Source organism: Panicum hallii, chromosome 1 (assembly GCF_002211085.1).
Source record: "Panicum hallii strain FIL2 chromosome 1, PHallii_v3.1, whole genome shotgun sequence".
NCBI classification, from domain to species: Eukaryota; Viridiplantae; Streptophyta; class Magnoliopsida; order Poales; family Poaceae; genus Panicum; species Panicum hallii.
Genome location: NC_038042.1, coordinates 9,595,660 through 9,608,034, shown reverse-complemented (window position 1 = coordinate 9,608,034; position 12,375 = coordinate 9,595,660). Strand labels below are relative to the sequence as shown.

At 44.1% G+C, this 12,375-nt stretch overlaps 1 long non-coding RNA gene across 3 annotated transcripts; it reads left to right on the top strand.

Moving 5' to 3' along the window:
- Nucleotides 1-2,275: 2,275 nt before the first annotated feature.
- Nucleotides 2,276-10,522, top strand: LOC112902094. 3 transcript variants are annotated; one of them, XR_003230480.1, is made up of 4 exons: nucleotides 2,276-2,687; nucleotides 4,729-8,401; nucleotides 8,916-9,214; nucleotides 9,650-10,522. It is a non-coding gene; the product is annotated as an uncharacterized LOC112902094 (long non-coding RNA). The 3 variants fall into 3 exon arrangements; XR_003230482.1 differs by lacking the exon at nucleotides 9,650-10,522 and having other exon boundaries at nucleotides 4,729-7,177; nucleotides 7,257-8,401; nucleotides 8,916-9,213; XR_003230481.1 differs by lacking the exon at nucleotides 9,650-10,522 and having other exon boundaries at nucleotides 2,276-4,131; nucleotides 8,916-9,213.
- The last annotated feature ends 1,853 nt before the right edge of the window (nucleotides 10,523-12,375 follow it).

Sequence of the window (12,375 nt, the reverse complement as noted above, 5' to 3'; positions counted from 1 at the left end):
AGTAAAGAAGTTGTGCGTGAGGCAAATGGTCTCGGGTTCGAATCCCGCAGACTGCAGAGTTTGGAGTATTCTCCTCCTCATGTTTAAGTAAACACCCGAATTCAAGCTAAGAATGAAAAAATAACAAGCACGAAATAAGATAGTTAAAAGAATCAATGTCGCAATAACTAGGAACGCAAAACTGCACTTCATTTCCATGTGGCTATTGGGATTTGGGCATCAGGAGCGGACCCACGTAGAGCCCATTGAGAACACGAGCCGTCGCTCTATTTTATTTTCATTTTAATGGACTTTAAACCTTATTTATGCAGCTGCAGAGGTTCCATAATTAGCAAACCGTCACTCAATACTTGAGCTGGATCCACACGTGCTGGGCGTGATCGGTTGCAATGCATAGCAAAAGCCAGGAGTAGGGCTTGGTCCAAGCTGCAGCATGTAGGTGGTCTTATTATTTGCTTCATTGGTATGACACATCGTCTAATAAATTGGAATTGACACTCACAGAAACAATAGGATAAAACTCTTCATGAGGATTGGCATTCTTAAAAACAACAAAATGGGACCCTTGTCTCTTAAAGTTTGGATTCACGTACGAATCTCTGTGCAGACTCGGAATAAAAAAATTATAGTAGGAGAAAAAAAGTAAATCCTTTAGCTGAAAGCGTTCCGAGGTGTGAAAACACAGGCAATTAATTGGGCCTTTTTATCACCGGGTCCAAGTGAAATTGGGCCGACCACCGTAGCAGACAACGGTGCAGCCTGGTGAGCAAGGCTCGTCCAGTTGAGCACTGTTTAAAGCTGTACGTTCGCTCGGTTAATCCTTATTTGGTAAGTAAAAAGTACTATCATGTTTATTTTCTAGCACGTGACCGGTTCGGCAGTTCCTATATCGGAGTTGAAAAAAAACTACTCCCTTCATTTCAAATTGTAGGTTATTTTGACTAATCTAGATACATAATTTTTACAATATATCTAGGTAAATGTTAAGATGTATAGAAAAAACTATATATCTATATTTATCATCAAATTATACTATGGAAGTAATTGTCACGAGAAGATTCATTGTCATCAATTTAAGTTTGTTTCAATCAAAGTTCATTTCTTGAAAGTTGAAACTTGCTGGGTAACTACGTATATATACTAGCTAATGTGTTTGCTGGTGTGTATGGACTGTGTGGACGTCACTAAACCAAAACGGATTTACTTTGGCGGTTTGGATTTTACTTGGCGGTCAGAATTGAGCCGCCAAGGAATATAATATTTCCTTGGCGGTGACAATGCGGTCAGAAAAATATATTTTTTTAGCTATTTTATGAGCCGTAGAGAGAAAACGGTGTTTTTTCTTAGCTGTTTTGCCGAGCCGCTAAGTAAAGGGTGCTTTTCCTTGGCTGTTAAGCCCAGCCGCCAAGAAAATGGTATTTTTGCTTGGCTGTTTGGTCGAGCCGCCAAGAAAACCATGTGTTTTCTTGGCTGTTTCGGTTAGCCGCAAAGAAAATGTTGTGTTACCTTAGCCGTTTGGCCTAGCCGCTGAGGAAATGATTCATCCTTGATTATTTTTAAAAGTTTTCAAGCAAATTTCAAAATTAATGTATATTCAATGGACAAGCAAATTGCTCATTGTGTTGGGGTTATTCTAAATGACCTAGCATATTACTACTTGTGTTGGGGTTATTCAATACCACATGGAAATTTGGAAGTAAAAATCCAAATGTTTCTATACTTTACAATCTATTTTTCTTAGTCACATATAGTTTATAAAAGTTAATAATACCCTAGTTATGTTGGAAAATTCTAAAATTTGGTTGGGCACCAATATACAGCCTTATAACATCTCTGAAAAGGTTTTAAAAAAATCAAATTAAAAATCATTTGCTTCGTTTGGTGATCATTTTAAAGCACATGTGTATATGGACTCTCAAATCACTAGCAAGGTTCAAGTTGTTCAGTAGTTAAATTTATCTTTTTTGCATGAAAATTTATTACAACCTTAATATAGTATTTTTACTCATAAAATTAATATAATTATAATTTTTATGCAACAATATATACTTTTAAGAATTTAATTGTATTTCCGCTTAAGTAATAATAAGATTTGTAAAATTTTGTTAAAAAGGCAAAAGAACCTACGCTTGGGCCGTTTTCTCGGCGCGCGTCCGCACGGCCTGTACGGCCCAACTCTTCTTACCCTTCCATTTTTGATCTAACGGCTCGCGTCGCATTCACGTTGTATAAAATCTATCTGTTGACTGCCACCAAAACCCTAGCTCTTCTCATCCTCTGTTCACGGCCGCCGGCGGCTGCGAGAGAGAGAGAGAGAGAGGCGAAGGCGTCATGGCAATCAAGCCAGCCTTGGCCGAGGCCGCACCGGTGTGCGACGCGTGGACGGGGCCTGCGCTCTGCCCCCACGCCATCTTCCCCCAAATCTCGCGCAGCATCAGCTGAGGATCTCTGATGTGGCTCCACTCCGCCGTCGCTTCCAGCGCGGTGGATCTGTGTGAAGCTCGCAGTAGCATCGTGTCCAGAGGTCCGGCGAGCGCGGAGGTCCGGCGGGCAACGGGATGGCCCCAGGTCGGGGCTGCCGAGGTCCTTCGCTGCCTCCGTGCCTGCAGTGATGGGCGCGTAGTTGCGGCACGCCAGGCACAGCGCGCAAGCCCCGTTAGCGGCCGTGATTCCAGCAGGGACTAGCGGTCAGTTTCCTCCCTCTCCTCCCTTTTACCGTCCTTGAATCAAGCTGTGCTAGCTAGTGCCGTGATTCCAGCAGGGACTAGGCGGTCAGTTAACTAAGTGTGAGAGTGCATGGGATAGATCTATGTGCCTATGCTCCTTTTGTACTGATATCGCAAGAAGACAAGAAGCGTCTCACAGTAGAACAGGTTTCCGATTCCTTTTTTGTTCCACGTAGCCGCGATTAGAATATTTTCCGGTTAGAATATTTTCTTGATGCTTAGGAAAGTTTGTCAATGTCAGAATTTACTTGGCGGTAACACCGTGACCGTCAAGAAGATTATTCTTAGTGGCCAGCTGCTAAGGTAATCAGATTTTACTGGTGCTCTATTCTTGGTTGGTGGATTTTGCTTGATGGTCGGCCGCTAAGAATCATTTACTTGGTGGTTTCTGTGCTTTTCTTAGATAATTTCAGTTTCTGGTAGCGCGCGTCCATGAATAACCGCGGGTTAGTCAAGGCGTAAACAAAGCGTGTCCTGGTCCACCAGAGCCATCAGATCACGTTGTCACCATTGACGCTGGCAAGTCTTGTTACGACCCAAAACTTTTTAACATGATAAAAAATTAAGCAACATCATCATGAGCATCATTCAAGCATAATGGAGCATCATGTGCATATGATTGATTGAAAGAATTGAATTTCTTACTTTGTTTAAAGAGAGAAGGGTTGTTGAGGAAGTTCAAATTTTGTTAAGTAATTATGCCCCCAAAAATTTTATTCAAATACTAGATTTCAAATGGTGAATTTTGAATATTTTTTGAGAATTTTTGGATGTTTAACCCGATCCATAAAATTTTTGTAAAATTTGAAAACAACAGTTTTGCTCGAATTTTTATAAGCAATACTTAATAGTTTTTTTTTGAGTCTTTGTTGTTGCATTATGTTCTTGGTGATTTATTCTTGCTTCAGTAAATTTTTGATGATTTTTGGAGCTCGGGAAGTACGAGATTTTGAATTTAGAATTTGAATCGCTGATTTTCTTTATTTCCTTTCTCACCCAGGCCCACCCGTCAGCCCCTCTCTCTCCCCGCGTGACGCAGCCTGGCGTGGCCGGTTGCCCAGCCGTGGCAGCGTCGCCACGCCGTCGGCCGCTGGCTGGTCCAGTGTGGCCGTGGGGCGACGCCACCCGGTGCCCGCGCCCTCTTCTTCCCCTTCTCTCTCCCTCGGGCGCATTTCTTCCTCCTCGTGAAAACCCTAGCCCCGCCTGACCGCCGCCGCTTCTTCCTCCTCCTGTCCGCCGTCGCCGCGAATCTCCGCTCGATTCCGCACACGCACAGCACCCATTGCCCCTCCTCGCTCGGCCTCGGCCCTTAATCGCCTCCCTCCTCCCTTGCAGCTGCTTCCCAACGCGCGCCTCCGTCTGCAGCCGCCGCCCTCCGCCGCGTCGCCGCCCGTCCGTGCCGCAGGTGAGCACCCCCAATGCGTTGAGCCTCTCCCGCGCGCTCTGCATTCCCTAGTTCGCGCCCACGGCCGAGCCCCCTTCGTCGCCCGCCGTGCGCTCGAGCCGCGTCGTGCCCCCGTGGCGAGTCAAGGCCCGCGGCCGGCCTTGACTCCGCCCGGCTGGGTCTGACCTCCTGAGCCCACCTGTCGTCGCCTAGGAGCGCCAGATCCGGGTGGCCCTAGCGATTTTTCAGCGTTTTTCTTTTGTTTAATTATGCTGCAAACTTGTAAATTGCATAGTAAATTGTGTAGACCTCCAAAAATTGTGAAACTTGATTTGTTTGATTCCTAGGTGATGACTCTATTTAGAAAAATTGTTGTTGTGCATGTTAATATCCTGTACACTCAGAGCTGAGGTTCCATGAAGTGAACTTAAAATTTTGCTTCATGGATTGAGAGCGAAATAAAAATTTAGCACTTGCATTAATATTTTTTTTTGTAAAAACTTAAACCTAAGGATTAATCGCTAACTTTCTCGCATGATATTAAAGCTATTGTCTCCTCTATTGCTTCACTTGTTATTTAAATGTGCTTAACTTCTCTTATCTTTATGGTTTGATTAGATGGCTCCCAAGTTGATCATGGCGACTCGCGCCCCGGAGACGATTGGATTCCCGGCTCTCCTTAATGAGATGTTGAGGCGGGCGTACTGCACTTTTCAACCCGAGTATGCGGTTTATGCCCTTGGTCATGGAGTCGGCTTGGTGGATTACATGGCGACTCTCCACCTTGAGGCAAGGATGGTGGTTGGAGCAGAGACGTATGACTTCTAAGCTTGGGGTACCTCGGTGGAGATGGCTAACCACATTCTACTAAGGACGAATCAGGGAGTAAACCCTAATAGGAGGAAAAATTAGGGTTATGCGCTCATACCTGCCTGCGTGGATGGCTGCGGCTGCCGCGCGACGGCTACGTAGGACTCGCGTCACCGGCCGACGAGCTCGCTCCCGCGCCGCGGACTGGTACTGAAGGTACCGCGCCGCCGCGTGGTAATTCGCGAGACAGAATGTGCTCTAGATTTCGTTTTGGCAGAGTTCAAATGGGTTGGGAACGGGCCTCTCAGTGTGCAGACCAGAATAACTGAGTATTGAGCCGAGAATAACCGAGTTGGCGCATTAGAATAACTGAGTTATTGGAACGGAATAACTGAGTGATTGGCGACAGAGCAACTGAGTGTGCAGACCAGAATAACTGAGTTGGCACATTAGAATAACTGAGTTATTAGGACCAGAATAACTGAGATCTTAGAATAGCACATCCTGTATCTTGGAAAAGCACTTTCTGTATCTTGGAAAAGCACTTCCTGTATCTTGGAAAAGCACTTCCTATATCTTGGAAAAGCACATCCTGTATCTTGCAATAGCACATCCTGTATCTTGCAATATCACATCCTTAACTCTAAAGTATGCAGTAGCACGTCCGGATTTATGAAATATCACATCTGTATCTAGCAATAGCACGCGGTGTGGGCACGATTTCCCTACCATTTGATTTGTACAGCAAGCACGCCCACTATCTTGGAATAGCACATCCAGTATCTTGGAATAGCACATCCTGTATCTTGGAATAGCACATCCTGTATGCTATTACTACTATTTCCTGCAGTAAAATCTAAAGTATCTTGGCCACGTAAGCCAAGCAGGGGACCTGCAATAGTAAAAACTAGGAGTTGGTGGAAGGTATGTCAATTGTGAGGTTAGCAAGAAGTTCTTTGTGGCCATGTTCTGTGGGATGACTCCTGTCCAGCGAGAGGGGAACGCAAACAGGCGTCGAGCACATACTGTATCTAGGAATAGAACAACTACAATGCTACGTGATAATAACGGTACGTGGGAATGAACGTAAACCATAGCATAGCATTGCCAAACGTGATAATAACGGTATGTGGGAATGAACGTAAACCATAGCATAGCATTGCCAACTACAGATCGGTACATGGGACGGCGGTTCAGTGGGAATCGCCAACTGGACTGGCGGTACGTTTGCGTGCTATTTGGGGGTACTGGACGTGCTATTCCTTTAAAGGTCATTGTCGCCGGTTAAGGCACTGTCGCCGGTTAAGGTCATTCAGGCAAATTACTGAGTACATCCAGTCATTTGTTAAATTTGAACAAACTCAGTCATTCTATCTTAGACGCGTTTAGCATCAGGGCTGCCGTTACGGCATTTAGCAGGCTATAGCCGGCTATTTAAAACTTTGACTCTGATGAAAGAATCTGGAGTTTGTTTGAAAAAAAATGGCAAAGCTGGATGGATGGAAAAAAGACAGAAAAGGGAGGTTAAGCAGACCATGATGTCGAAGACATCCTCGTTGCCGTTCACCGCCGGCCGGTCGGGCGGTCAGGCGCGGTAGAGAATTTGGTACCGATTAGATGAATTAGAAATAAAAAAACGACATTATAAGCCCACAAAGGCTTGATGGTCCTTGGCTAGGCCGCGCTAAGCGCACTTCCTCCGTTCTGCAATCTATGACCGACAAGCCCGCTTCCTCCGATCTTGGCTGGGCTGAACCTAAGCCGCTAGGCCGCGCTAAGGCCGCTTCCTCCGTTCTGCAATCTATGATCGACAAGCCCTCTTCCTCCGATCTTGGCTGTGCTGAACCTAAGCCGCTAGGCCGCGCTAAGCCCGCTTCCTCCGTTCTGCAATCTATGACCGACAAGCCCGCTTCCTCCGATCTTGGCTGGGTCGAACCTAAGCCGCTAGGCTGCGCTAAGCCCGCTTTCTCCGTTCTGCAATCTATGACCGACAAGCCCGCTTCCTCCGATCTGCAGCCCCCAGCCTAGCTGCCGTCGCCGTCGTGTGCGCCGCCCAGGGCATCTCCTTTCCGGCGAGTTCAAGCTCCACCGCATCCTAGCCGCCGCCGCCGCGCGGTCTTCTCTGGCCCCAGCGTCTCCACCACGCCCTAGCTTCTGTGGTTCCAGCGTTAAAATGGCAACTGCACAAGCTTTGTTCAAAGAGGTGCTATCATTTCCAGTAGATGATATTTTGAAGCGGAAGCAGTCACATTTCAAGGTATGAGTCTCTCCCAACAGGTAACATTCCTTATTTTGCACCTGAAACGTCTCCATTTCAAGGTTTCATGTTGTTACAGGTTGAGACGATTCCCAATGAATTTGCCACCCGTCTGGCATATACAGAAGCATTTCGCAATCCAAAATTAGAAGAGATCTGGCATCATATTGACTCTAGCATGGATACCATATCCAGAGGCCTAGATGTTGTTTCCTATAAGTGCTCCAAGAACCGTAGAGGGTTAAATGAGTACAACATCAAGCTCAATTTAGAGAATGTAGAGAATATGCCAAGAAAAGGAGACCTCATGTTATTTCTAGAAAGGGGATTGGAATCAAGAGACCAAATTATCAAGGCTGGCTCCTTTTGTACCATCATAGTGGTTATAGACAACACTAGAACATATAACCATACAACTTCAATGCTTGTCTGGATGTCACGGTCACCTTATGGAGGCAGTTTAAATGACCAACGTTCTTACCAAGTTATGAGCATGTGCAATCTGACAACTTTTGCATGTAGTTGGGAAGTTATGACGAGAGGTTGCCAAGACAATCCAGAAATAATCAATCTCATGTTGACTAAAAATAAGGAGAATGTGGATAATATTCTGCTGGCTGATGGAAAATATGGACAATTCACAGGTAAGGATTTTGGATTGAACAAATCACAGAAAGATGCAGTGGCAAGTTGCATTTCAGCCTCTGAATGTCCAAATAAATTATCTGTACGTCTAATTTGGGGCCCACCAGGCACAGGTAAAACTAAAACAGCTTCAGTGGTTCTGCTTATGCTTCTAAAGAATCTAAGCACACGTAGAACTCTTGTATGTGCTCCAACCAACACAGCTCTCACACAATTGGCTTCCGTCTTGTTTCTCTAGTTGAAGAGTCCACCAAAACCAGTCATTTACTTAAAGACATCATTATATTTGGGAGTGAGAAGCTTATGAACAAAGCAAATGACCTGTCAAAAATTTCATTGGATTGTCGAATAAGAGAAAGATATTCGAGAACCAGAGTTTTGAACGATGCAAAACTTGTATTTTGCACTCCTTGTAGTTCATTTAGGTTTGTAGGAAATCAGCGATTTGACACCTTGGTTATTGATGAGGCCGCAAACCTAAAAGAATGTGAATCATTGATCCCTCTCTCTATTGGTGGGATAAAACACGTGGTGCTTATGGGGGATGACAAGCAGCTACAATCAGTGGTAAAGAGCCCGGTATGTCCTCGTTATAAAACCATTTGAATATTTCCTCTTAATTTCGATGGCAAACAACTATGATATATCCTTGAGGGTCGATTACATGTGGAAGTTGTTTTGGCTCTGGTCGGTTGTGCTTCTTGCATACATGGAAGTGCGCCCAAAATGATTATTTTAGCATACATGGAAGTTGTTTTGTTCATACAAGTGGCACAAGAGATTGCTCTAGCTTATTACTTAGACTTGGAAGTTGTTTTGTTCATAGAAGTGGCTTTGTTCTATGTTGATAGTAATATAGCTTATTACTTAGACTTGGAAGTTGTTTTGTTCATAGAAGTGGCTTTGTTCTATGTTGATAGTAATATGCTGTCACAGGTGCAGCCAAAATGATTATCATACATGTGGAAGTTGTTTTGTTCATAGAAGTGGCACAAGAGATTGCTCCAGCTTAGTAATATGCTGTCAGGCATCTATGGACTAGTAAACTCAACTGACCTAAACTTCTTCTTTCTGCTAATTTCCTAATTTGTAGATTGCTAAAGATGCTAAGTATGGACGAAGCCTGTTTGAGAGATTGAGTGAAATCGGTCACCACAAGCAGATGCTTGATGAGCAATATAGAATGTACCCCTGCATCAGCAAGTTCCCAAATGGCAATTTTTATGGTGGAAAAATTAAAGATGGCACTAAGCCTTATGGAAACTTCGACATTTACTTGGATCTATTTTTCAGAATTACTCATTCATGTTGAAGGCGGTACAGAAAAACATGTTTGTACGAGTTTTGTAAATAAGATTGAAGCTGAAAAGATCGTTGATAAACTTGCTGAAGGTATATTCTCCTAATTTTTGGTGGTTTATTAAATATAATTCGTTTATGGCTTATCCGTGTATATTTGGTCCAACACTACTGTAGTATGCACCAATAATGAGAAGAAAACCAGTGTTGGTAGAATATCTCTATATTCAGGCCAAGTGCTTTATTTGCTAGAAAGACTTGAAAGATTTCGTAAACATGGGTTTCTTTCTGTTAAAGTACAAACTGTTGATTCATTTCAAGGTGATGAGAAGGACATCATAATAATTTCAACTGTTAGATGCAATCATGATGGGAACATAGGCTTTCTCGATTCAGATAGGAGAGCTAATGTGGCCTTGACAAGAGCACGATATGTTAACTTTCATTCTTGTTTGTTGCCAAAGAACATACCTTTGAATTGACAATTCAATCCTACTATATTTCTAAATAAATCCCCCCTCCCTGCAGGAAATATCTTTGGATCCTTGGACATGAAACAACTCTCCTGAGAAGTAATTCAGTATGGTCTAAGGTAGTCAAAGATGCAAAGAAACACTTTTGTTACTTTCGTGCTGATGAAGACCAGTATCTTGCTATAACCATTGATCACTTCAAATCAACGGAAACAAATTTACATATGGGTCAGGGCTTGAAAGCTATGGAAACAAGTTCAGATACAGGTCAGGGAAAAGGTTCAGAAACAAATTTAGATAAAGGTCAGGGCCAGCTTTCCTGTCCATCTCCACCTCGATGCAGCAAGTGTTCTATATATACATAGCTCACAGGTGCCAGCCTGATAGAGGCCACAATCGAGGAAGAAGACAGCATGGTGGATGCAACAATAGAGGAAGCAAACATTGTGCCGGGAAAAGGTACAGAAACAAATTTAAATATGGGTCCGGACTTGAAAGCTATGGAATCAAATTCAGATACAGGTCAGGGCCAGCTTTCCTGTCCATCTCCACCCCGATGCAGCAAGTCTTCTATATATATATACAGCTCACAGGTGCCAGCCTGATAGAGGCCGCACTCGAGGAAGAAGACGGTCTGGTGGATGCAACAATAGAGGAAGCAAACATTGAGCCAGTTTCCAGTCTATCTCAACCACAATGCAACCAGTTTGCTGTAGGGGCTGTAATAGAGGAAGCCAACAATGATTTCTTACCCAGTCATGTTACTTCAAGGAAGAGGCTCCGTAAATCAGCAGATGCCAAATCAGAAGTACCAGAAGCCGAACCAGAAGTTGCACAAGCAGTAGAGGCTGCGGTAGAGGATGATGGCGTGACTATAGACGTGTTGCCTCCACTAGTTGAGGGATCAAATACAATGAAGGCTTATACATCCATGAAAAAAAGAGCAAAAAGGGAAAATCTCTACGAAGAAGCCAGATCTGCAACAGATAATCGTTTTTGGTCCATCAAGCAACAGGAAATGTACGAGAATGTTTATAAAACGAAGAGTTTTGCTGACAACAGATGGATTGATTGGGAATACATGAAGCGTTTCAAAGAGATGCTTGATGTTGAGACAAAATGTAAGAAAATTGGTCTTCATAAACTGATGGAATAAGAAAGGAATGGCATGAAGAGACAATCAGACAGTTCTTCTCAACATTGTACATAAATCTAAGTAGGACCTCCCTGACATGGATGAGTGGCACAAATATGAAGATTACTGTCACGAAGAGATTTTGTGAGAAAGTTCTACTTGTTGATCCCTTGCACGGTAGTAAGATTGAGGGTAAATTAACTAGCAAAGACGAAGAGGTGTTCAACACTTGGAAAAAAAATGATGCAATTTTTAGTGTAGCAAATCGGCTGTTGAGAAAGACCATCTACCCTAAGGCTGGAGATATCAGTAAGGTTCACAATGACAACAAGGTCATACTGTATCATCTTTTGACCGAGAAGCCTTTCGACATTGTAGACATAATGTTCACGGAGATGGAAAAAGCTCAAAGAGAGAAGAGACGTTTGATCCCATATGCCCCATACATCATGTTACTAATTGACAGTGCAACTAAGGGGAAATTTGTACCTAAAACCAAAGAGTTCCGAGCTCATAATGTGTACCAAATTATGCAAATTGAGACTGTAAATACGCAAATGGAGACTGAACAGCATCAGAATAAAAAAGCTGTTTCCAAGGACAAGGCATCTTTGTCTGTGCCTGAAATGCCCCGGTCTAAACAATCGGAGCTAAACATGTATTTAAACACCAGAAAATAGTCTCTGGTGAAAATACATTACACAAGTGGTGCCACAGTCATACATAGCTTTATTTAATGCGTTCGATTACAACAATAATATAAACTAGGAATACAACAGTAGCGGTGATAAACGCAAGGGCAAACTCTTCATCTGACATGGTGGCTTCTACTGCAACGGCACCACTCCAGACTTGGGTATAGGGCACGAACTACTCACCTTCCTCAGGCACGAAATCAGGATCATCTGCAATAAGTCATAAACGGGTGAGTACAAAAGTACTCAGCAAGTTCCACCTCACCCTACGGGAGGGGAATGACATGCACGACGCACATTAAACATAATGCATTAGCAATGCAACTCATGGTATGCGACTCTTTCCGACACAACCCATAGTAGGTAGCTCACTAGTTGTCAGGACCACACCGTAGCCTGTCCATTCCGTGGACACGAACCATTCGAATGGATTCTACACTCTGCAGAGGTCGTACACTGTACCCACAAGCTCGACTGCCCGAACGGACAACCGACATTGCCGACACCCAGCCGTGGTCACGCCCCAGCCCGGCCGCACAAACCCTCGGGTCCTGACCCCAATGGTCTATACCCGCGGACCATCCCTGCGACCGTCAGGCTAACCAGTGGGATTAGGCTAAGTCCGGCCCATAACAGAACCTGTGGTCGTACTAAAGTAAGCTAGGTGAGATGTCAAAACAACTCGGTCCTTATGGTTCACCAGGGTAGCAACCATCCCTCAACATGTTAACTCGAGCCTACCTCCACGGTAGCACTCACCTGCCAGTCTACCACCACGGTAGCACCGGCTCCAGCATACCCAGCTGCCCTAGCCTCAGTCAAATCCCTTCATATCCTAGTCTCAACTCTGGATATGCATAACTACTCATATGCATGTATGAGCACACTCAATCACTCAAGCACCGATATATGTAATCGATCCTAAACCAAGGCTACAACTAGATGTCCTCA